Consider the following 27,473-nt stretch of genomic DNA (forward strand, 5'->3'; position numbering starts at 1 on the left):
TTATTTAAAAGCATACACTAAGGCCATGTGCCATCACACACTTTTAATCTCAGCACCTGGGAGGCAGAGGTAAGTTCGAGGTCAGTGTGGTCTACAGAGTGAGACTCTGACTTAAAACAAAAGAAAAAAAAAACAGGCCCTGCTCAGTCCTTTGGGGATGTTCTTTCCATGAGACACCAGTTGTGCCCACTACTTCCAACCTCACAGGCCTGCCTGGCTGACTCTGGGACTTAACTTTTCTGGTGCCCATTAGGTAGACCCACACATTCCCATCTTATAGACCTGCCCTGTTCCTCCAGGACTTCCTTTACTCCTGTAGCCAATTAGGCCTTTTCTTTCATTTTTTCCTCACTCCATAGGATACATGGCTCCTCTGGGAACTCCCTTTCCTGTATCACCAGTGGGCTCTGCTCCTTCCCATACTATAGCCTCAACCAACTCACTTGGAACATTCTTTCCCTATCCTTCCAGGTAGCCCCTGCCCCTTCCTATCCTTTAGAGCATCTCTTCCTCTGAGACACTGGGTAGATCTAACTCTGTTTAACCTGCTCTTCTGGGATTTCACTTATACATGCTTCCAAGCCATCTAGCTCCCCCTGTTATTACTGTTACTACTACTTCCCAACCTAGAAATTGCTCCTCCAGTGATTCATGGTAAGTACTACCCTCTACAACACATAGATCGCCTGACTATATACTTATCTTCCTTGATGCTCCTGCCTCCAACCACAGGTTGGCCAGAGCAACAGATGGAGAGAGCACATCAGAAGGCCGCAGAGGAGATGATCAACAAAGATTATACTGACCCTTGGAAAGTGTCTGTTCACTGAGACCTTTTTTCATGATAAGAGTTTTTTACATGACAAATTCTTATTCCCGTGGGACCATAAGCCAAATAAACCCTTCCTTCTATAAGTTGCCTCGGTCATTGTGTTTTATTACAGCAACAGAAAAGTAGTAAGTATACACCCATCAAAAAAAAATTACCAAACTTATAGTAATGAACCCGAATGAAAATGATCTGGAAGATCTTCCTGACAAAGAATTCAAAAGAATGATTATAACTATGTTTAAACAACTCGAATAGGATTCATATATATTCCAAGGGAACCAAATAAGGAGCTAAAAATTTGGAAGTCAATCCAATATATGAAAATACAATCTAATAAAGAGAAAGAATTGCTAAATAAAATCTAAAATGAAATGATGCTGGAAATGAAAAATTTGTAAAGTAAAAACAACAACAAAAAACCAAAGAATTACTGAAAGAATGGATCATGTGGACAATAGTGTGTTGGGACTGGATGACAAAGAAGAGTAATTGTATCACTCAGTAAGGATCAAGAAAACTTTAAGAACTTGAGCAAAACACAGGAGAGCTTTGAAATACTGTGAAAATTGAAACATGGGCATAAAAGATAGAACAGCACAATGAATACATGGAGAATTTTTTAATAAAAAGAAAATTCCCTAAATCTAGAGAAACAAGGGTCCACCCAGGTACAAGGAACCTATATAATACCAAATAGACACAGCTAGAAAAGAAACTCTTCAAGACAGTGTTAATGCTAAAACGTGAAAAACACAGTCTAAAGAAAAGGTACTGAAAGCTTCAAGAAAAACTGGTTAGGTCACTTATAAAGGCAGGCCCACTTAAATAATACTTTATTATTTATTCTACAGAAACTTTAAAGCCAGATAGTCCTGCAAATATGTGTTCTAAGTTCTGAATGACTATAATTGTCAACCCTGACTATCATGTCAGGCAAAACTATCAATTAAAATTAAAGGAGGAATAAAACCTCTCCATGATAAAAATAGATTAGAGGAATTTATGACCACTATGCCAGTTCTAGAGTCTACTAGAAGATATATGGCAGCCTAAAGTGAAAGACAAACACATTCAAGTAGTGACAAGGAATAGAAGCAATTTCAGGAAGTTAATCACAGCAAATAACAAGAACTACTACTGTGTGGAAGAGCCTTGAACTCACTGGCACAGGAGACAACTTTCTGAACAGAACACCAATAGCACAGGCTCTAAGATCAACAATCAATAAATGGGACCTCATGAAACTGAAAAGCTTCTGTAAAGCAAAGGACACTGTCATTGGAACAAAACGACTGCCTACAGATTGGGAAAGGACCTTCACCAACCCTATATCTGACAGAGGGAAAATATCCATTGTATATGAAGAAATCAAGAAGTTAAATAGCAACAAATCAAGTAATCCAATTAAAAAATGGGGTACTGTGCTAAACAGATAATTCTCAATAACTGTCAATATTAAAAAAAGTTTCAATTTCTCCAATAAAACAACACAGAGATTACATTTTTTTATTATAAAACAGGATCTACCTATGCATCTTCTTGCTGCCTTGAAGAAATATACTTCAGCATCAAGGTCAGATATTACTTTATGGTAAAAAAAATAGAAAAAGGTATTCTAAGAAAATGGAATTAACAAACAAGCAGATACCACTATTAAGCATATATCCAAAATATGCTCAAGTATACAACAAGGATCTCAACCATATTCATAGCAGCTTTATTCATAATAGCCAGAATCTGGAAACAACCCTCAGTTGACCTGATGTCCCTCAGTTGAGGAATGGATACAGAAAGTGTGATATATTTACATGATAGAATACTACTCACCAATTAAAAACAAGGAAATCATGAAATTTGCAAGCAAGTGGGTAGAACTAGAAAAGATCATCTTGAATGAGGTACCTTAGAAGCAGGAAGACACACATGGTATACACTCATTTATAAGTACATATTAGACATATAATGTAGGATAATCATACTAAAATCTGTGCACCTAAAGAAGCTAAGCAAGAAGAAGGACACTGGGGTAGATAATCAATCCGCATTCAGAAAAGCAACAGGATAGGCATCAGAAGAGGGTGAAAATAAGGAACACGACAAAAGCCTACCACAGAGGGCCTCTGAAGGACTCTATCCAGCAGGGTATTAAAGCAGACACTGAGACTCATAGCCAAATTTGGGCAGAGTTCAAGGAATCTTATGAAAGAAGGGGGAGATAGAAAGACCTGAAGAGGATTGGAGCTCCACAAGGAGAGCAACAGAACCAAAAAAATCTGGGCACAGGGGTCTTTTCTGGGACTGATACTCCAACCAAGGACCATTCATGGAGATGACCTAGAACCCCTGCTCAAATGTAGCCCATGGCAGCTCAATCTCCCAGCGGGTTACCCTAGTAAGGGGAACAGGGACTGTCTCTGACATGAACTCAGTGGCTGGTTCTTTGATCACCTCCTCCTGAGGAGGGGGCAACCTTACCAGGCCACAGAGGAAGACAATTCAGCCATTCCTGATGAGACCTGATAGGCTAGGGTCAGATGGAAGGGGAGGAGGACCTCCCTATCAGTGGACTGGGAAAGGAGCAAGGTATGAGTAGAGGGAGGGAGGGTAGGATTGGGAGGGAATGAGGGAGGGAGCTATAGCTGGGATACAAAGTGAACAAATTGTAATAAATAAAATTTAAAAAACAAGCAGACATAAATATTACAAAGCAGAGTTCTAACCAAAATGAATCTGAAAAGATAGGAAAGGATACTACATAAAAAATAATCCATCAGGAGGATATTACAATTCTAAACATATGCACTGAACACAGATGCACCCAATTTCATAAAAGACACATTAGTAGATATAAAATCACAGATGAGTCCCAACTCAGTGATGATGCCTTCAGTACTCTACTGTCACCACAGACAGGTTATCTAAATAAAGAAAAGAATCATCAGACTTAAATGATATAATGAAACAAATCACCTAACAGACATGTATAGAACATCCTACTAGAACACCAAAGAATACATATTCTCAGCAGCTCATAGAACTTTATCCAAACTTCATCACATATAAGGGTACAAATCAAATCTGAACAAATACAGGGATATTAGAATAACATCCTGTATTCTATCTGATCAAAATGGAACAAAGTTAGATACCAACAGTAATAGAGATTAGAGAAAGTACATACATTCATGGAGATTAAAAAATACACTATTCAATGATGTATAAGTCTCTAGAGAAATCAATAAGGGAACACAAAATAAATAGAAATTAATGAAAATGAAAACACAGAATACCAAAACTTATGGTGCACAGTGAAGACAATCTCAAGATTTAAGTGTTCAGTGTAAAGTGCTTATAAAAAAAGAGTTGGTTGGGTAGAGTGCATAGAATCTTATGAAAGAAGTGGGAAATAGTAAGATCTGGACAGGACAGGAGCTCCACAAGGAGAGCAATGGAACAAAAAAAAAATTGAACACGGGGGTCTTTCCAGAGACTCACACTCCAACTAAGGACCATGCATGGAGATAACCTAGAACCCCTGCCTACGGCAGTTTGGTGTCCAAGTGGGTTCCATAGTAATGGGAACAGGGACTGCCTCTGACATAAACTGATTGGCCTGCTCTTTGATCACCTCTCCCTGAGGGGGGAGCAGCCTTACCAGGGCACAGGAGATGACAATGCACCCAATCTTGATGAGAACTGAGAGAATACGATCAGAGGGAAGGAAAGGAGGACCTCCCCTATCAGTGAACTTGGGGAGGGGCATGCGTTAAGAAGGGGACGGAAATGTGGGATGAGGACGGGAGGAGGGAGGGTTTTATGGGTGGGATAAAAAGTGAATAAAGTGTAATTAATAAAACTTAAAAAGGGGGGGGGCAAGATGGCAGCGCCAGAAGAACACTGCTTCTGAGGAGCAGGACAACATTTTCTGTACAGCGACCAAGAGACTGAACTCTGGGGCCTTAAAACAACAGTGCTCGTGTTTCCCAAGTGAGAGAAAATCCCCACGACATGGGAATCAGTCGGGTCCACTCTCAGGTCACCCAGCCAGAACCGGGATGAGATCCCGGGTCAAGCAGGCACTAGGTTGCCGGACCAGAGCCACACGCCTGCGTGACCTTATCACCTTCCCAGATTGAACGGTGGGCACAAAAAACACCAGAGACTGGGAGTCCCAGTCTCGAGAAAACCCCACAGGGAAGGAAGGTAACAGGACTTGCCACGGGTCACCCAGTCTTTTCCTGGAAAAGGTTTCGCAGACTGGCGGGTACGAGCCGCCATCACTGAACTGGGCTCAAGCCATGAGCACATAGAGTTGTTCCTGCGCCCAGCTCTCCTTCACAGACAAAGCTGTGTGCCCCAGGGCAACAGAGACTGGGGGTCCCTGTCAGGAGTAAACCCCACAGGGAAGGAAGGAAACGGGGACCCAATATACTGGATACTAGGTCATCCAGTATATGCCTGGAAAAGGTCCCACAGACCAGCGTGGGCAGGCACGGGTGCCACCAGCCCAGAGACCTTCTCTGTACCAACTATTCCTCACAAATAGAGCTGTGCGCCCCAGGGCACCAGAGACTTGGAGTCACTGTCAGGAGAAATCATCACAGGGAACAAAACAAAGGGGACAGACTTAGGCTACCCAGTATATCCCTGGAAAAGGTCCAGCAGACTGGCCCAACCCTGGGACCTGCTGTGCACCAGATAGCCTGCTGTTACAAGGAGAGCAGTACCCACCCACCACAGATTACTGCTTGGGTACTGGGGCACAGAGCCCCAACCTCAGACCTACAAAAGCTCGGGATCCCCGAGATCAACCCCCAGATACTGTTCCAAGGGGCAACCAGTTATCCCTAACAAAACTGACCAAACCCTGGGACACCCAGGTTACAGCAGCAGCTCACTAAATTTACAGAAAGAAACCCAGAAGCAGGGTAGCTATTTACAGGACTTCTCTGGGTGAGAGGAGAGCCCTCTAGACTAACAAGAATCGCAGTTACCACTCAGGTCTCTATGCCTGAGGTGAGCTGTGGCAACTCCTGAAAAACGCCAGCCATAGAGTGACCATACCCAAAAAGCTGAGGAGGATTCCTTCAGAAAAGCCTTCTTCCTGCCAAGGGGATTCTCTCCACCACAGGATTCCAGGAACCACCAGAAACTAACTCCAAACACCTAAGATAGCCCAATGGGTAGAGGCCAGCGTAAAAGCTCAACCAACAAAAGATAGAGCAATATGGCATCTCCAGAACCCAGTTATCCAGGGGCAAGTATCCCTGGACACCCCAGCATAATTGAAATTCAAGAAGATGACATAACATCTATGCTTATGAAGAGGATAACAAAGGAAACAAATAAAATGTGTAAATACCTAGAGGAAGAAAAACTCAAACAGATTATGGTCATCCGTAAAAAAAATAGAGGAAGATAAAAACAAACAGATTATGGCCATCCCTAAGAAATACAGGAAGTTGTAGCCAAACAGCTTGTGGCCTTTAGAGAGGAAATACTTAATCACTGAAAGAATTAGAAAAAAATAAACAATTCAAAGAATCAATGAAACCAAGAGCTGGTTCTTTGAGAAAATCAAGATAGACAAACCCTTAGCCAAGCTAACTAAAAGGCAGAGAGACACCATCCAAAACAACAAAATCAGAAATAAAAAGGGGAACATAACAACAGACACTGAGGAAATCCAAACAATCATTAGGACTTACTTCAAAAGTCCATACGCCACAAAATTTGAAAATCTAAATGAAATGGACAATTTTCTTGATCGATTCCAATTACCAAAGCTGAATCAAGACCAGGTAAATCAATTAAATCGTCCTATATCCCCCAAGGAAATAGAAGCGGTCATCGAAAGTCTCCCATCCAAAAAAAGCCCAGGACCAGATGGATTCAGCGCAGAATTCTACCAGACCTTCAAAGAAGAGCTAACTCCAGATCTCTTCAAACTATTCCATAAAATAGAAACAGAAGAAACATTACCAAACTCATTCTATGAAGTCACAGTCACCTTGGTACCTAAACCTCACAAAGACTCAACAAAGAAAGAGAATTTCAAGCCAATCTCCATTATGAACATTGATGCAAAACTATTCAACAAAATACTTGCAAACTGAATACAAGAACACATCAAAGGTATCATCCACTATGACCAAGTAGGCTTCATCCCAGGTATGCAGGGGTGGTTCAGTAAAACAGAAATCCATCAATGTGATCCACCATATTAACAAACTGAAAGAAAAAAAAACACATGATAATCTCCCTAGATGCTGAAAAAGCATTTGACAAAATCCAACATCCATTCATGTTTAAAGTATTGGAGAGATCAGGGATACAAGGCACATATCTAAACATAGTAAAGGTGATATACAGCAAGCCTCTAGCCAACATCAAATTGAATGGAGAGAAACTTAAATCAATCCCACTGAAATCAAGGACAAGGTAAGGCTGCCCACTCTCTCCCTATCTCTTCAACATAGTTCTGGAAGTCCTTTCTAGAGCAATAAGAGAGTTGAAGGAGATCAAAGGGATACAGATTGGAAAGGAAGAAGTCAAATTAGCACTATTTGCAGATGATATAAGAGTATACGTGAGTGACCCCAAAAATTCTACCAGGGAACTCCTACAGCTGATAAACACCTTCAGCAAAGTGGCCAGATACCAAATTAACTTTAAAAAATCAGTAGCCGTCTTGTATACAAAAGACAAAAGAGCTGAGAAAGAAATTAGGGAAACAACAACCTTCACAATAGCCACAAATGACATAAAGTACTTTGGTGTAACCCTAACCAAGCAACTCAAAGACTTGTATGAAAAAAATTTCAAGTCTCTGAAGAAAGACTTAGAAGAAGATATTAGAAGATGGAAAGATCTCCCATGCTCATGGCGTGGCAGGATTAACATAGTAAAAATGGCCATCTTACCAAAAGCAATCTACAGATTCAATGCAATTCCCATCAAATTACCAACACAATTCTTTACAGACCTGGAAAGAAAAATTCTCAACTTCATATGGAATAACAAGAAACCCAGAATTGCTAAAACGATCCTCTACAATAAAAGATTTTCTGAAGGTTTCTCCATCCCTGATCTTAAGCTGTACTATAGAGCAACAGTTGTAAAAACTGCTTGATAATGGCATAAAAACAGACTGGTGGATCAATGGAACTGAACAGAAGACCCAGAAATAAACCCACACACTTGTGGACACATGATCTTTGACAAAGATGCCAAAACCATACAATGGAAAAAAGATAGCATCTTCAACAAATGGTGCTGGTCCAACTTGATGTCTACATGTGGAAAAATGCCAATAGATCCATACTTATCACCCTGCACAAAACTAAAGTCCAAGTGGATCAAACACCTCAACATAAAACCAGACACATTAAATCGGTTAGAAGAAAAAGTGGTGAATACCCTAGAACTCATTGGTACAGGAGAAAACTTCCTGGACAGAACACCAACACCACATGCTCTAAGAGCAACAATCAATAAATTGGATCTCATGAAACTGAAAAGCTTCTGTAAAGCAAAGGACACTGTCATAAAACAAAACGACTACCTACAAATTGGGAAAAAATCTTCACCAACCCTTTATCTGACAGAGGACTCATATCCAGTATATATAAAGAACTAAAGAAGCTGAAAAGCAGCAAACCAAGTAATCCAATTAAAAATGGGGAACAGAGCTAAACAGAATTTTATATAGAGAAATATCGAATGCCAGAGAAACACTTAAAGAAATGCTCAGAGTCATTAGTCATCAGGGAAATGCAAATCAAAACGACCCTGAGATTTCACCTTACACTCATCAGAATGGCCAAGATCAAAAACTCAAGTGACAACACATGCTGGAGAGATTGTGGAGAAAAGGGAACCCTCCTCCACTGCTGGTGGGAATGTAAACTTGTACAACCACTCTGGAAATCAATCTGGCACTTTCTCAGACAACTAGGAATAGCATTTCCTCAAGATCCAACCATACCACTCCTAGGCATATATCCAAAAGAGGTTCAAGTACACAAAAAGGACATTTGCTCAACCATGTTTGTAGCAGCTTTATCTGTAATAGCCAGAAGATGGAATTAGCCCAGATGCCCCTCAACTGAAGAATGGATGCAGAAATTGTGGTACATCTACACAATGGAATATTACTCAGCAATGAAAAATAAGGAAATCATGAAATTTGCAGGTAAATGGTGGGACCTGGAAAGGATCATCCTGAGTGAGCTGTCCCAGAAGCAGAAAGAAACACACGGTGTATACTCACTCATATAGACATGTACTATAAGATAAACCTACTAAAATCTGTACATCTGAAGAAACTAATAAAGAGAGAGGACCCTGACTAAAATGCTCAATCCCAATTCCAAAAGGTAAAGAGGAAGGACATCAGAAGGAGAAGAAAACAGGAATCAATCTAGGAACCTGTTACAGAAGGCCTCTGAAAGGCTCTGCCTTGCAGACTATCAAAGCAGATGCTGAGACTTATGGCCAACTGTTGAGCGCTGTGCATGGAGTCTTTTGTATGAAGTGGGAAATAGTAAGATCTGGAGAGCACAGGAACTCCATAAGGAGAGCAACAGAACCAAAAAATTTGAACACAGGGATCTTCCCAGAAACTCATACTTCAACCAAGTACCATGCATGGAGATAACCTAGAACCCCTGCACGGATGTAGCCCATAGCAGTTTAGTGTCCAAGTGGGTTCAATGGTAATGGGATCAGGGACTGTCTCTGACATAATCTGATTGGCCTGCTCTTTGATCACCTCCCCCTGAGGGGGGAGCAAAGTTAGCAGGCAACAGATGATGACAATGCAGCCACTCCTGATGAGATCTGATAGACTAAGATCAGAAGGAAGGATTTGGGGAGGGGCATGTGTGAAGAAGGGGAAGGGATGGTGGAATCAGGAGGGGAAGAGGGAAGGGCTTATGGGGCGATACAAAGTGAATAAAGTGTAATTAATTAAAAAAGTTAAAAAAATAATAAAAAAAGAAATGTCCATGAATACAAAAAAAAAAAAAAAGTTGGATGCTGCTTCTGAATCATCACTGAAATCTGATGATTTCAAAGAAGGGTTATCCTGTCATAGGTAAAGCACAAGATTGCCTATAATACTTGCAACTAAGGGCAAATTAGCATGCAAGCTTTGTCAAAATTTTTCCAACAACAGGGAATCAAAGGCAAATTAAAGTTATTGATTGATATTTTATATGCAAACAACTTGAATCTTTTAAAATATAAATATATATTTTTTTTCAAAAAAATTGAGATATCTTAAATTAATCATCTAATGTGCCTTAAGCCTTGGAAAGAGATGAAAAAAAAAACAAAGCAAAAGACGGTAGGTAAGAAGAGATAATCAAAATAAAGCCTAAAATTAATTAAAGGAGAAATAACAGTAACAACAACAAAAAATATTCAAAGAATCAAGTAAAGACCCTGTCCTTTGGAAAGATAAACAGTATTAATAAACCCTTAGCCAAATTTGCCAGAATGAAAGTAATGCAAACATTATTCCAGTTAGTTAAATATTAATTAATTAAAATGAAATGCAATTATATGAAGAGAGAAAATACAATAGATAACAAAGAAATTCAGAAAATAATAACATTAAAAATTAATCACATACAGAATAGATGCACACACACACAAGCATGAACACTCTCCTCTTCCTAGGTATAATGCTAATTAAGGAAATAATCAACAGTTGGGATCTCATGAAACTAACAACTTTTGTAAAAAAAATAATAAAAGATCAAATTAGTGAAGAGGAAGGCATCAGGGCCTTAGAGTTTCTACTCTGTAATGGACCTATCAACAGAGGAAGGGGGAAATTTTTGGTGTCCTATCCTTAGACAAAGAATGATAAGTATGATGGTGAGGGAGGGGGGCTACAACTGGGATACAAAGTAAATAATAATAATAATAATAATAATAATAAATGACAAGTAACTAATGACTACTTGGAGGAGAATTAGCCTTTCCTACAGATGAACCCCCTTATTGGCTGTCCAATACAGAACGGTCAGCCCTGAAACCAGATATATATAAAACAACCAAATGGACTAGCTGGCTGTATTTATATAGACTTAGCAAGTTGTATTTATATATTTATGCATTCACACATGCAGGGTACTGATTATTACTAAGAACTAATGTTTTATAAAGGAGCAATACACTTAAGTATCAATAATTATTCAATCATGTCAGGCACGATAAAAATATTTATTGTTCCTGGACATAGTAGAAACATTCTATCTTTATTCTGGGTAAGAACATCAATTTCCTTTAACAGAAAAATCTTACCCAGTACCCAGAATTTATAGCTCAGAAGTAAAGGAAGTGTTATAAGGCTTATAAGAGAGGAGAGCTATACTTTGGCAGCAAACTAAGAAAATTCAGAGTAGAGTGTGTGGGCTTGAAGACCTGTGATAGTGAGAGAACAATAAAGAGTATGGCTGTTATTAAAAGTATTTCAGTTTGATTTATAACTACTTTACAAAGTTCGTTTTAGTAAATTCCCATTTTCTTTTAAAAAGGAAAACTGAGTAGCATAGGAATTAATTTAATCAATTAATAAGTGTTTATTTTCTAGAATTAAAAAGGTAAATTCTAAGCAATCTTTTAGACATTTCTTATGAGTTTTCAAATCTTATTTTAAAATAGATAACTACATGCATTCATTTTCTTAATTTTTATTTATTTATATCTTGGTAGTTTACAAAAATGATTCTGGAGAGAGACAATAATTTCTCATATCCTAACCCTGAGCTTGTGTTAGCTTTTTCCTATTGATAAGGTATTTAAGACAACAAATTTGGTGAGGTTTGAAAAAATCTATTTTATGTTAAAACTGATTAGTACTTTTGGAGGAACAGTACAATGAAATGGCATTGGAATAACATTAGTTGGAGACAGATATTTTGAATCAAGGCAATTCTCAATGAAACTGGAAAAGCATGTACCTTCCCTTTGATTAGGCCTAAGGAAGGCTCACAGATTTTTGTCCACTTGACTGTTATGCTATTCTTCAGAGGCCTTGAAAACTTGTGTCTGATTGTGTAGATGGCTCATACCAGTATTTGTTGCTGTGTGTGTGTGTGTGTGTGTGTGTGTGTGTGTGTGTGTGTGTGTATCCATTGCTTTTCCCAACTGGGGAAAAAAGTGAAATATAAGGTAATGACATAGTTGTGACAAAGTCATTGGTATTTAAGTAGTACCAACTGCTGGAACACCGGTTTAAATAAAGTCACAAACTGACTCAATACTACCCATGCTTATATGTTTTATCAAGCACTGCTGTAGAAAAGACAGATGAATGAGACTAGAAGCTTGTTCTTGAGGTACTCTATACCTAGTAAGAGAAGTTAAAAATGGACAAATTCTAATACAGGCATTAGTACACTAGAAGAGAGACAAAACGTTTTGATGGGAACTTATGATGCAATTATTCTACCACTGGAGAAGACAGAAATCAGGAAGGGCTTCACTTTTAGCAACAATATTTGAGATACACATTGAAAAATGATCTTTCAGGAGGTGTTGATAGGGAAGTGAAGTGGAGGAAAAGGCAGTCTAGGCCAAAAAGCATTCTTGAAATACCCTGGGTCTCTCATTCCAGTCTATCATTTAAGGAAGTGCTATAGAGGGGTCTTTTCTGAGACTCATACTCCAACCAAGGACCATTCATGGAGATAACCTAGAACCCCTGCACAGATGTAGCCCATGGCAGTTCAGTGTCCAAGTGGGTTCCATAGTAATGGGAGCAGGGACTGTCTCTGACATGAATTGATTGGCCTGCTATTTGATCACCTACACCTCAGGGGAGAGCAGCTTTACCAGGCCACAGAGGAAGACAATACAGCCACTCTTGATGAGACCTGATAGACTAGGATTACAAGGAAGCAGAGGAAGACCTCCCCTATCAGTGGACTTGGGGAGGGGCCTGTGTGGAGAAGGGAGAGGGAGGGTGGGACTGGGAGGGGAGGTGGGAAGGGTTCATGGGGGGATACAAAGTGAATAAAGTGTAATTAATAAAAATTAAGAAAATTAACAATGTAGGTATTATGACTGGCCTTAAAATGTTCTATTTGCTTTGTATATAGTGATTTTCTAAATCCACATGCAACTTCTTAAGTCTCATCTCTTTTTCATTCTGTAGCTTTTTACATTTTTGTTAATGATTCAGTATGGTAAAACAAAAACATCAGAATTGGACAAAACAAACAAAAAGAAGAAAAAGAACCCAAGAGAAGGCACAAAAATCAGAGACCTACTCATTTGCACAATCAGGAATCTCATAAAAGTACTAATAGCCACAGTATACATGCTGAGTACTTGGTATATATCTATATAGGCCCTGTACATGCTACCTTAGTCTCCGTGAGCTTTGATCCTGTTTTGATTTATAGAGGGCCTTGTTCTCCTGATGCCCTCCATCCTCTCTGGCTCTTAGACTATTTCCACCTCCACTTCCACAAGGTTTTCTGAGCCATGAGGGGAAGGATTTGATGAAAACATCCTACTCAGGGCAGGGTGTTCAAAGATCTCTCACTCTCTGTATAATGTCTGGCTGTGGGTGTCTATATTTTTTTCCCATCTGCTGCAGAAAGATGATGGATGAGCATGACACTGATCTATGAGTATGGTAGAATGTTATTTTATCTCTATGTTACTTTAGTAGAACAGTAATATTTGGTTTTACCCTAGGTTCCTGGACTATCTAGTCTTAGCTTCTTGGTCATCCAAGCAGTGTGGGGTATGGGTTCCATCTCGTGGAGCAAACCTAGCATATCTTGCATATCTTGCAGGCAGGACAGCACTGTAGATCAAACAGTCTGTGGCTATACTGGTGTTTATATTTTTCTTTTGGTAGTGTGCAGAGAACCTTCTTGTAACAAACACCCTAAAATGTAGGGCTAGATGTTCTGTGGAGGCAGCATGTCATTTTTTTCCAAGTTCAATGAGTTGTTTAGGTGTTATCTTCAGCAATGGGACCCTGGCATCAGGTTTTTCTCTTAATATGTGGCTTTTTGCTTCTGAATATTTTATACTTGAAATTCTCTTTGCCAGGAACGCCTTTCCCTTTCTCTATTCTTCCTGTCCTTTTCTTTCACCTCTATATCTTTTTCCACTCATTTGTACTTTGACACATTCCTTAACTATTACAACTCATGACAAAATTTGTCTCTGCTCTTTAGGCTCTCAAAAATCTTCGATCTCTTCCATGTTTATTTATCACTTCTTTATGTATGATATCACCCAAAAGGCTATATGGTACTGTTTATCTCTAAAGCGCCTGGTTTAGAGTGTTGTCTGTAGTCTGTAAAGTTTGCTTTAAAATAATGTTGAATGATATGAAAATAAGAGTGAAAATCTGGGTAGCAGTACTTTTGTTTTTTAATAATATCTAGGTTGTTTGATTTTACAAATAAAGACCCATGAACCAGAAGCTGGGGTGAAAGCCTGCTAGCTCAGAAAGGCAGAGAAAGCACCCAGTTAACCTTCTTCCCCAAAAGGAAGCTGTCCCCTTTTACTCTGTCTCAAAAAAAAAAAAACACCCTCAAACTGAATGTCCCTCCCTTCTACTTCCTGTGCATCTCTCTATCCATCTTCCTGATTTCCTCTTACTTTCTGTTTTTTTTTTCCTATGTTCACTCCCTGTCAACTGTTTTCTTGCTCTGCCTCTTGACCTATGGTTGACTTTATTTAACCCTGTTTATAGTATTCAAATAGAAAGCTTTTTGATTAAAGTTGTGTGCCATGCTGAGCCACATCACAACTAGCAACAGGTTTTTCCCAGTAAACAACATAATCTCAAGTTTCACAGTCTGATCAAATATCCTGCAACATTTCCCCCCTTTTGTCCGAATAAAGAGGAAAGATTTTAAACTCTAATATAGCAAAACCATTTAGTATATACATATTTAGATATGTATAACTGATAACATACTGAAACTGAATTATGGAGTGATTTTTAAGGATATTACAAAGTTTTAATTGGTGAAGAACATTAAGACCAGTGATAATGGCATAGAAAAATGTAGGGAGATAAGGCTAGGCATGGGGACCTATGCTGTAATCCCAACACTTGAGAAGCTAATGCAGGAAGATTATCATGAGTTTGTGAGTAGTCAGGGCTATAGAGTGAGACTTTGTTTAAAAAGAGAGCGCGCGCGCGTGCGAGAGAGAGGGAGAGAGAGAGAGAGAGAGAGAGAGAGAGAGAGAGAGAGAGAGAGACAAAGAGGTAGTTTTAGGAGATCAAGTGTACAATGCCAAAAACAAAACAAAACCTTGGAATCAGGAATCAGGAAATAGAAATGGAAAAGAAATATTAGCCTTCAGCAGAGCTATAGATATGTGGTTTAGAGACTTGGTGAGGCAAAATAGTCAGCACATAGAAGAAAGAGGTTGAGAAGTTAATACAGAGTTATGAAAAGAACATTGAAAGCAGGTGGATTTCAAGGCAGAGTAGCCTCAAAAAAATCTATATGCAAGGTTTTTATGTAAATAAATCAGGTCAGTATTAAGACTGTTAGGTCCTACATGGCTAATGAAGAGAACCTGGGTTGTAGCTGTCACAGTGGAAAATGAGCAAACAACCAGAAAACTGCTACTAATGATAGGTAATCTACAGGTTTGGTCAGAGACTGAAATGAAACACAAAGACAGTACTGTTGTAGTGATTAGGTCCACAGAAGGTTTTTCATTCTAGTCTAGATAGCTCTGTCTATAACTATTCTTCCCAGTCAAAAGCGGAAGAAATAATTAGCTTAGCAAAGCAGATAGCATTTTTGTCCACAGTTCTGCCTGGTTAATTCTGTCTTCTGATACACTGCAAGATTTCAAAGATCTAGGTTAGAAATGCTTTGAAATTTTAAAAACATGTGTGTGTGTGTGTGTGTGTGTGTGTGTGTGTGTGTGTCCCTGTCCTCCCATCTGTCTGTGTGTTCCATCTCCCTGATAGTGTGCCAATCGTTCATGGGCCCCCAGTTTATAATGCAGTTGCTGTATTGCTGCACCATGTAATTGGTCTACTGCTTGAAGGCCTCCATGGATGAGTCCCTCCACCAGGGTTAGAAGAAGGCACAGATCCCCGGAGCTAGATTCACAGGTGGCTATGAGACACCCAACATGAGTCGTATAAACTGAAATCTGGTGCTCTGCAAAAGCAACAAGTTCTCTTAACCATCAAACTATGTCTCTAGCCCCTACATAATATTTTTAGGTACAATAAACATACTTAAGTGATCAACCATACAACCTTAAAATATTAAGAATGAGGACATAAAAATGATCACAAAGAAATTCTAAGGCAGTAGTTCTCAACCTGTGGGTTGTGATCTTGTTAGGGATTCAATAACACTTTCACAGGGGTCACCTAAGACCACCAGAAAACACAGATATTATATTATCATTCATAACAGTAGTAAAACTAGTTATGAAGTTGCAACAAAAATCATTTTATAGTTGGGGTTTACCAGGATATGAGGAACTGTATTAAAAGTTTGCAGTATTATGAAGGCTAAGAGCTACCAAATCTATATTTTTCCTTAAGAATTTTGTTTTTATTTCTTCTTTTAGTTTTAAGATTCTTTTTTTTCATTTTCAGCTTTTAAAAATTATATATATATATATTTATAAATTATAGTTTATTCACTTTGTATCCCCGCTGTAGCCCCTCCCTCACCCCCTCTCATGCCCCTTGCCAAGTCCACTGATAGGGGAGGTCCTCTTCCCCTTCCATCTGACCCTAGCCTATCAGGTCTCATCAGGACTGGCTGCATTGCCTTCCTCTGTAGTCTGGTAAAGCTGCTCCCCCACGAGGGGGAGTAGTTTTGAGGTTCTAATATAATTACACCATTTCTCCCTTCCCTTTCCTCCTTCCAAGAACTCCCATATTTCCCACCTTGTTCTTTTTCAAAATTATGACCTCTTTTTTCATTGTTATGTGTATATGCACATACATGTTAATTCCTAAATATAACCTGCTTCAAGGCTGAACATGAAAGCAGGAAAGGGTGTGGAGGTTGGTGCTGAGACTTTCATGGGAGCTGTCAGGTAGTCAGACAGCACCAGATCTGTTCAAATCCCAAGAAGACCTGGTTGAGGGTGAGACCCAGAGAAAGCAGTGTCTTCACAGCTCTATTCTTCTTTACCCAGTTCTGGTAAGCTTCATAGGCTGCCTTGAGGATCCCATTGTGGCCAACGTTCTCCCTGATAGTGTGCCGATCATTCATGGGCCCCCAGTTTATAATGCAGTTGCTGTATTGCTGCACCATGTAATTGATCTACTGCTTGAAGGCCTCCATGGATGAGTTTCTCCACCAGGGTTAGAAGTTCCCATCCTCATCATATTCCTGGTCTTGATCGTCAAAACATTGAGTAAGCTTGTGTCCCAGGATGATACAAATGCTACCAAAGTTTACAGCATTGGGTGAAGAGTGAGTACAGAATGGTGCCTACAGAATTCTAAATAGAAACACAATCTCGTTTTTGGTGGGGTGGGGTCATACTCCACTGATCTCTATTGGGGGTTTTACTGAGCTGGTAGGCTGTGACTATTCACAAAAAGCTGAAAAGTCCTGGAGTTCTCGAAGTATAGATAGGAAAATATGGTGCAATCATTGAAGTCTTTGTCCTTAGGGTCCATGATGAAGTTGTGGTAGTCTATCATGTAGATGGCATCTATCTGCCTTTTTCTTGGCTGATTTCTGGATATCTTCATCCATATACCTCAGGATCTCTCCAAATGCTTTCTTGATCTCCAAGAGTTACTCACTGGCTATGCTTTTGCTGTCTTCAGTGAAGGTCACTTTCACAAACATGGGGTCCAGGATAAAGCCCAAGTTGTTTTCTGTATCACACACACACACACAAAACTTCCATCGAGGGAAACAGGTCCTATGACCTTCATGAACTTATTATCATCCTGAGAGTACTGGTTTTTGTACCAGGTTCCATATCAGGTAGTTGTTCAGCATTCACCTGTTGGTGTTGCTGATGAGGGTAGAGACTTGTCCCAGGTATTCTTCCTTGTCGATCATGATCAGCTCAGACTCATTGATCTCCATTGAGTTAAAAAAAGTAGTGTTGAGAAAGGGTAACCAGTTGGTAGGAGGTGCCAACATCTGCAGCTCAGCTGCTGTGACTTTGTGGTAGACAAACTCCTCATCCTGGCACATCTTCTGGGGGATAGTGACATGGGCTAGTACTTGTTTCAAGATCCATAATATGCTGCATTTAGGGTTGGATGGAGTCCTCATTCCCACTGCTCAGCAGCTTCCTCTGATGAACCATGTGATATAGTGTCAGCACCTTCTTGTTTTCCATTTGTTCAGGTCTGTAAGAGGACAAGCCAGGCTGGACTGGTTTACATAGATCACATTGCTTTTGGATTTCTTAGAATCCACACTGACATAGAAAAGAGTAAGGTTTGATAGTGGCTTGTGATCACCTGCAGTGTGTCTTTGAAACTGTCCTCAGCCAAGGGTCTTGTGGTATTCCAGCTCCAAAGTTTTCTATGAGTTCTATCAGAGCTTGGCCGAGCACCTCAATCCTTATTTCATTCTTACACACATGGCAGGAAATGCGGGCCTTCCTCTGCCTCACTCATGCTGGCAGTGGAACTTTTGAGCAGGTGCTCTGTGATGGCTTGATTGTGTTCTCAGAGGTTGCGGAAAGTCCCGCCATTGTGAGTGGCCATTAGGTATGGTGTTGCCTTTGGTCCATGCCTCACAGATGTAGCTGAAGAATTCCTGGCAGGGGTTCACCGTGGGGTTCATGGAGTTTAAGATGGAACTGGCCAATTAGATGCAGGCATGTTCAAACATACTGGGGTCAATTTTGTCCAGTACTAGATGTCTAGGGCTGCCAGGCAGACTACCAGCTCTCCTGCCAGAAGCAACAGCAGACTCATTAGCTGTTTCTAAATGGGAGTTGACACCATTTAGCATCTCTGGCTTCTCCAGGAGCTGCAGAAGTTCACCTGCAAGGCATGTCACCGTCAGAAAGTGAGTCCAGCAGGCCCTCCTTGTCCAGCGTCTTCTGTTTGTAGGTCATCATCATCGTTCATGGGCTCTGTAGCAAGGCTCTGGCTGTGTATCCCTTTGGGCTTGGGCTCTGGCTGCAATGTGCTGCTGCAGCCTGTGCTCTCAAATCAGTGCAGCTGCTGCCACTGTGTTCCTACTGTGTTCTTTTTACTACATTTGTCTGTGAAATACTCTGCTGTAGTATGGGTAGTTGGATCAGCTAAATGGGTAGGAGCCATTTTGGGTGATTTTATGAATGCATCAACAAGAAAAGAAACTTTTTTGTAATTCAAGAATTGACAAGCTTCCTCGAGCTCAGGGCATTTTTAAAATTTTTTTAATTTTAATTTCAATTATACTTTATTCACTTTGTATTTCCCCGTAGCCCCCTCCCTCCTCCCCTCCCTATCCCACTGTCCCTCTCCCTTCTCCACCCATGCCTCTCCTCCAGTCCACTGATAGGAGAGGTCTTCCTCTCCTTCCTTCTGATCCTAGTCTATCAGGTCTCATTAGGAGTGGCTGCATTGTCTTCCTCTGTGACCTGGTAAGGCTGCTCCCTCCTCAAGTGGAGGTGATCAAAGAGCAGGCCAATCAGTTCATGTCAGAGACAGTCCCTATTCCATTCCCATTACTATGGAACCCACTTGGACACTGAACTGTCATGGGCTACATCTGTACAGGGGTTCTAGGTTATCTCCATGCATGGTCCTTGGTTGGAGTATCAGTCTCAGAAAAGACCCCTATGTCCAGATTTTTTGTTCTGTTGCTCTCCTCATGGAGCTCCTGTCCTCTCCAGGACTTACTATTTCCCACTTCTTTCATAAGATTCCCTGCACTCTGCCCAAAGGTTGGCCATAAGTCTCAGCATCTGCTTTGATACCCTGCAGGGTAGAGCCTTTCAGAGGCCCTCTGTGGCAGGCTCCTGTCCTGTTCCTTGTTTTTCCTTCCTCTGATGTCCATCCTCTTTGCTTCTATGAATGGGGATTGAGCACTGGAAAAGATCATCCTGAGTGAGGTATCCCAGAAGCAGAAAGACACATAGGGTGTATACTCACTCACAAGTGGATATTAGACATAATACAGGATAAACATACTAAAATCTGTACACTTAAACTAATCAAGAAAGAGGACTTAAGCTCAGGGCCTTTTGTCTTTATTGTTTAATTTTCTTTTCTTTTTTTTTTTTTTTTTAAAACTTTTACTCTTCTGTCTCTTTTGGAGTAAACAGCCTAAGTTTATGGGGATGTTGAATTACAACTGAATCATGTTCATGCTGTGGGTCTAAGCAATCTCATAGATCAAATTCAACAGTGAAAACCTATCAATGGGAAACTTGCTTGGCCTTTGCAGGTGATATTCTGTCTTTAAACAGTTACCTGTACCCTCCTATGTCTTTACATTTACAGAACCCACTTCAGGGAGCCAAGAGAATTAAAAAAAAAACTTCCAAAAGCTCTTTGGCAATATATTGCAAAGACAGAAAGCAGAAGTGAAGGAAGCACCTGAAGGAAGAGAGAGTACTCTTTAGAATCTTGTTGACCCATCGTTTACTCCGAGCCCTTTCCTGTCTTTCCCATTTTTAACTTTGTATTTTGCTTATGTATTTTTATGAAGTCTCCTACTTTGACTTTTACCCCTTTTATATATTTATCATGGTTGTACTCACTCCTGATGATTTCTCCTGTAGTATTGTCTCACAGTTGGGTACCACTTGACCTGAAACCTCATGAACAAGGATCTCAATCAGTGAGGTGTGAAGTGGGAGGACCAGGGCTTGAGGAATAAAAGAGACAACAGAAATTGCTGGGCCCAGAAAGTCTCGCATAAGTGATGTCTTATGCCAAGCAGGTATATTAAGAAGTATAGCATCTTATATACTATTTGTAGGGGCAAAATAGTCAAGGTGAGCAGAGACCTAAATCAAATAAATGTTGGTGAAGAAAATACAAGACACCTCAAGACACAGTTGTATTAGAACTGATAACCACTGTTCAGAAGGAAGAACCAGGTCCCTAGAAACCAAAACCTTCACTCCTTATAGACTGGACCTTGCCAAGTTTGATCCTGGAGAAAGACACAGAACTAATGTTCCCTTTGTCCTTTCATCAGGGCTTCTGAGAAGGTCTTGGGTCAGTCTGGCTCCCAAAAGTATTGGATAACCAACTGTTGTGCTCTTGATTGGAGAAGACTATTTCTCCTACTTTTATCATTCCTGAGTTGGCTGTAATTCTTTATGTAGATTTGAGACCTCATGGGTTTCCCCCACCCAGTTTGGCACATTTATTGTTTTCCTTGTTCAGCTCATATTTAGCTAGTCATGGTGAGATTTTTATGCATGTAGCCTCTGACTTTCCTAGGAGACACAATCTCAAAGCAAACTTCCTGATCTTCTGGCTATGAGCCTTAGATGTGGGAGTGTTTTTAGATATATCCATTGGGCACAGGACTCCACAACTCTGGGTTTTAACTGGTTGTGGTTTTCTGTGATTGTCTCCACCTGTTACAAAGAGAAGTTTTCTTGATGAGAGGTGAAGATTACACTTATTTGTGAATATAAGCACAAATATTTATAGATTGTTGTTAGGGATTATGCTGCTTTAGTAAAATGGTGGCTGTAGATGATCTTCCGAGGTACTTCTTCAACATCCATGATTTCATTATCACTGAGCACTTGGCTAGGTTTCCAGTACCAGGCATGGTATCCCTCTTGTTGAGTAGGTCTTAAATCTAGTTAGAGAGCTGTTGGTTACCACCTATGTATGTGTGCCACTATTGTACCTATAGTAAAATATCATGTATCATGCCATGCTGGTTGCTGTGGTTCACAGGCTAGATAGAACTCTTGGTTGCTTCCCTCCTTTGGAGGCTTGTAGGGTGGCTTCTGATACCATGAAAGCTAGTCCTTACAGAGTGGACATTCAAGTGTGTTCCAGATCAGGAGGCCCTTGGCTCGGTTTCTGAAGTAAATGGTATCTTCAGCGATAGGGACTAACCTTCCACATATGCAGGATAACCAAGGGCAACAGCCATAGGTTATATGTTTTGTGAGTTTCTTGGACAGTATGGTCCAACAACTCAAAAGAGGGCTTCTTATGACTGGTACTGGGGGTTTTGTTAGGTGGTCTTTGACTCTTGGAGGGAGCCTGTCAGACCAGATAAGAAAAGTCCATTTAAATGATATACTACATGTTTATATTCTTATACAGAATTATATGTGTTATAGGTTTTTAGATACATAGTTAATAGCATGATTTATGAATTTTTCAGACTTCTTTGGTGTTAATTTAATACTTCCCCCTCCTTCTTTTGTGTTTACCTCCATTTTTCCCTCCTGGATTCTATATATCTCAAAAATAAAGCAGTAACGTGTTATCTCATGATAAGTATTTCAAAAATTAAAAGCAACACCTGTAAAACATATAAAAGAAGTGATACACTATGATGAATAGAATACAGTTTCTAATGATCTAAGTAACATTAGACAAGCTCCTTCCCATCTCTGGCCATAAGTTTTGTGAACTATAAAACAGAGAAGATCAGTTAAATTATATCTAAGAGCTTATCTAGTTCTAAACATTTCATAATTCACTTTTAAAAATTGGTACATGTCCAGAGATTGGCTGTGAGTCTCAGCAACTGCTTCAATCCCCTGTTGGGTGAATCATTATGGAGGAAGAAAGGGGTGGGAATAGAGGGACATGGAGTGAACAGGAGCCCCACAAGGAGACCAACAAAACTAAAAGATCTGAGCCCAGAGGGTCCTGCATAGACTGATGTACCAATGGAGGACCATGAATGGAGAGGACCTAGACCTCCTGCTCAGATGTGGCCAATTGGCAACTCAGTCTCCATGTGGATCTCTGAGAGAGGGGAGCTGGGGCTGCCTCTATCATGAACTCAGTTGACTGCTGTTTGATCACTTGCTCCTTGTGTTGCAACCTTGCCAGGCCACCAAGGAAGAGGATCCAGGCTGTCCTGATGAGACCTAACAAGCTATGGGTACATGGCAATAATGGAGAACTCCCCCTTTTAGTGGACTAGGGGAAAGGGATGTGGGAAGAGGGAGGGAGGATGGGACTGGGGAAAGTTGAGGGAAGGGTTTTAATTGGGATATATAATGAATAAATTGTGAAGAAAAAAAATGGAAACATGTCTATCTTATATGGTTAATATCCATTTATAAGTGAGTATATATGATGTGAGTCTTTCTACTTCTGGGTTACCTCAGTCAGGATGATTTTTTTCTAGTTCCCTCCATTTGCCTGCAAATTTCATAATTTCCATGTTTTTAATTGCTGAGTAGTATTCCATTGTGTAAATGTATCACAATTTCTGTATCCATTCTTCAGTTGAGGGATGTCTAGGTTGTTTCTAGATTCTGACTATTATGAATAAAGCTGCTATGAACATAGTTGAGCAAATGTCCTTGTTGTATGGTTGAATATCTTTTGTATATATGCCCAAGAATGGTATACTGGACAGTCCTAAGGAAGCTAAACAACAAGAAGGACCCTAAGGAAGAGGCTTAATCCCCATTCTGAAGGGCAAACAGGATAGATACTGGAAGTAGGAGAAGACTGGAAAGAGGACAGGAGCCTCCCATAGGGGGCCTCTGAAAGACTACCCAGCAGGGTATTGAAATAGATGCTGAGACTCATAGCCAAACTTTGGGCAGGGAATCTGGTGGGAGATAGAAAAACCTGGAAGGAAGAGGAGCTCACAAGAAGACCAACAGAGCCAAAAATTCTGGGCTCAGGGGGTCCTGTAGAGACTGATGAATCAACCAAGGACCATGTATGGAGAGGACCTAGACTCCCTGTTCAGATGTAGCCCATGGGCAGATCAGTCTCCATGTGGGTTCCCTAGTAAGGAGAGCAGGGGCTGTCTTTGATATGGACTCCATAGTCAGCTCTTTGGTCACCTCTACCTGATGAGGTGGCCTAAGTAGGCCACAGAGAAATAGAATCCAGGCCATCCTGATGAAAACTGATAGGCTAGGGTCAGGTAGTGGGGGAGGAGGACCTCCCCTATCAGTGGACTAGGGGAGGGACATAGGGGGTAAGAGGGAGGGAAGGTGGGGCTGGGAGGAGACAAGGGAGGGGGGTACAGCCAGGATACAAAGTGAATAAATGGTAATAAATAATAATGATAAAGAAAAAAATTTTAAAAATCACTGGAAAAAATAAAATTGAAGTATAAATTAAAGAAATAATAAATGCTTATATTAAAAAAACGAGTACATGTAAAGCATTTTTTAATTTAAATTTGGGGTGATATTGAGATGATATATTATATGCCTCATGGAATTGTTTATTCTTTCCCCTTGCATGTTCTTCTGTACGTCTCTTTAACTTTTATAATTCATATATTTATCCTGCTATTCCTGGTAAATGGACTTAGAATGTTCTACCCACCTTCATTTTGGGCAACTATTAGTCAAGTTGTGGTGGAGGGCTCTTTGGAGAGGATACTGATAAAAAATGATGATGGTTACATTTTGTCGTAGCTCAGCATGTGAGTCTTCCAATCTAACACTTCCTTTCTCTAGTCCTAGGTGCACCATCTTTGTGACATTATTCTAAAGAGATTTGCAAGTGGACCAAATTTGTAAGACCAGAAATTAATATGAAAGCAGATAAAAAAATGCCCTGCCTATGTTAAAGGGCTATACAAATGCTAGAAAACAAAATATTCACTAAGCTCTAAATATGAAATAGGGAGAAGGAACTGAAGAACTTATGGTAATTGATACAGGAAGTAGTCTTCATTTCTAAACATTTATAATGTATGTAGCTCCACTTTACTGGCAAATCCTAGAGTTTCTTTGCCTTTGCAAAGAAGTTTTATTCAGAACTTCCAGTTTTTTCTCTCAGGTCCAAAAACTGAATGATAGAGGAGTCTAATTATGGTTTGTCAGATCATTCTTTCTAAACAGAGTCCCTTTCTTCTTGACTCTAGACCCATACAGGTAGTATAATGGTACATTGAAACAAACCAACCTATTTACCCCTATTGGTATGTACAAGTTGATGTGTATAACTGAACATGGTACTTTATGAGGATGAGTTTATAAACAATATAACTTTGTTGCCAGGAAGCACTGAGTTATTTTTTTTCATCAATTTTAAAATTTAGTTATTTTTTTTATTAATTACAATTTATTCACTTTGTAGCCCAACTGTAGCTCCTCCCTCTTCCCCTCCTAATCCTACCCTCCCTCTCTCATCTCCTCCCATGCCCTTTCCTCAATCCACTGGTAGTGGAGGTCCTCCTCCCCTTCCATTTGACCCTAGCCTATCAGGTCTAATCAGGACTGGCTGAATTGTCTTCTTTTGTGGTCTACTGAGTTACATTTAATGCCCAAGTTCAATAGCTTTAGGGTGAATTATTATTATTATTATTATTATTATTATTATTATTATTATTATTTTACTTTCTCCATAGTCTTTCTAATTTCTTTTAAAAATTATTGACATTTCTACTTCCTATTAATTACATTTTAAAAATTTTATTAAATTATTTTCAGAAATACAGTTGCTGAATTATATTTCTGGGCTACAAGGATCTTGGAAGATAATTTAATCCCAATTTCCCCACTTTGCAGATAGTAACTACGTTCCAAAAGAAGAAACTATTTGCCATTGCCATAAAGTATGTTGGTATTATTTACACATTACTGTATGTGTGTTAGCTTCTAGTCAAGAAGTTTAAACATCTGCATCAAGTTTTGCTAGGTGAAATTAATTACAAATGAAAAATAACCATTAATCACACTTCTAATTTCTTGTTTTTCTTTATTGGAGGAAATGTTGCTTCAAATCCAAAAGCTGTCTTTTTTTTTCTCTTTCAAGATGGAGTAGAAACAGGTGGGAGAAAAAAGAAAGCTCACATTCACCTTGGAAAAGGGATCTGCTAATCCAGCCTTCAGATTTTAGAGTTATGTGTTATACCATTAAAGTAGACTAGTCCCTATTACACACACACACACACACACACACACACACACACACACACACACACCACTTGTGGATACTGAAAAAAAAAGCCAAGTTGTGTTTTATTTCCCAGTGTGAAAGCAGGTTGCTATACAAAGAACCAGAAATTGGACGAGACTGGAGCTAGGGATTCATTTAATCTAAATGTGCAAAAATGAATTCAACTACTTAGTAAGACTAAGTTAAAACATCATTGGAAAAGTTTTCGAGTGAGAAGGACTACAGACAACATTACAAGTAAGAAATGTTAAGGGTTTTCAGTGATTGTCAGAACACAGTCCAAGAATGAAGTAGTGTGGGATTTCTGAGTGCTTATGAGACAACTCCAAGAAACTAAGACAAAAGAGTCTTGTGAACTCAAGTTTCTTTAAACACATGGAATTGCTCTTGGATTATGTTTTTGTTCCCCTCCTAGGTGTAGTATTTAGGAGTAAATTTACTTTATATTATTCATTATAACTGGTTACTGTTATTTGTTTATATATCCTTATGGAAAAAATGTGTTTTCGCTGTATGAGGCTTGCAGGCAACGATTGGCTTGACCTTGTAATTGTACACTTTACTCACATGACTGCTCTAAACCCTCCGAGTAAAAATTATCTGATGTTCTAAAAAGTTGGCTATTGCATGAGATATTGGTCCATCTCATTTATAGCCTCCATGCTCCCTGGTCCTACTGCCTCTAGAGTGGTAAACAAATGGTACCACAAAATCAGGGACCTGATGTGAGCTCCGAGATAAGAGAGTGGTAACTCTCACAGAAGGGCAAGGAAATAAGCAAGCTGATGCATTAACCAGGCCTGTTTTCACTTCTCAAGAAGAAAATTAGGAAGAGATTTGCATCTGTCATTTCAAAAAGATCCACTGAAACATCATGGATTCATCTCTGGCTCTTACAGACCCACGTCATTAAAGAGGATGGTGGAGGATGAGAGACAATAGAAGTCACCAGAAATAGAGCAAACCTCCAGCTAAAGGGCAAAAGGAGATGTCATCCCACCTGGGCTCTATACAGAAAGAGGGAAGTGATTTTATGAAATATACGGAGCCCTAGGTCACCTCAGAATCTTTCTGGTGATGCTAGAGCTGCTTTGACCTACGCATCTGTGGTAAGTGCTTCTGAACAAGTCTTATGTTTCTCATCCTCCTTTGCTTCAACTTGTAGACTGGATGGATCTGGCTCCTGTTATCTTTACTAATGACTGTGTTTATGACTAGACCTTGGAACTTTAATAGACTCATTCATTTATCTGGAGAAAGTGCTGCATTCATTTTTTCCTTGGGATTTGAATCACTTCCCATTTTTATAGGACATTACAAAATCTGTGTTCCTATTAAAGGGCAAATAGGATCTTATGCTATACAAGAGACACAAACTACTATCGCATGGGTTTTTTAAAGCTATCTTCTAGATTTTTCCACTCAATATAATAATGTAACCAATAGTATCAGACACAGTTTAGATCCCTGATCTTGGCCGGAGAGTAGTATACACAGTGCTTTCACTGTTCTGATAATATTCATTATGTTCATAATTTGCTTGTCATTTATGTACATTATTTATCAAATGACATGTAGATTTATCTACAGCTTCTTAAATAAAAAACA

At 39.6% G+C, this 27,473-nt stretch overlaps 1 protein-coding gene and 1 pseudogene across 1 annotated transcript in view; both read right to left on the reverse strand.

The window, feature by feature from the left end:
• Positions 1-27,473, reverse strand: part of Nexmif (neurite extension and migration factor) — a 196,055-nt gene that overhangs the window by 7,274 nt on the left and 161,308 nt on the right. The window lies entirely within an intron of this gene.
• On the reverse strand, positions 16,833-18,907 carry LOC129665446 (endothelin-converting enzyme 1-like; annotated as a pseudogene).

This window comes from Psammomys obesus, unplaced genomic scaffold, assembly GCF_907164565.1.
Source record: "Psammomys obesus unplaced genomic scaffold, mPsaObe1.curated_primary_1811, whole genome shotgun sequence".
Classification (NCBI taxonomy): Eukaryota; Metazoa; Chordata; class Mammalia; order Rodentia; family Muridae; genus Psammomys; species Psammomys obesus.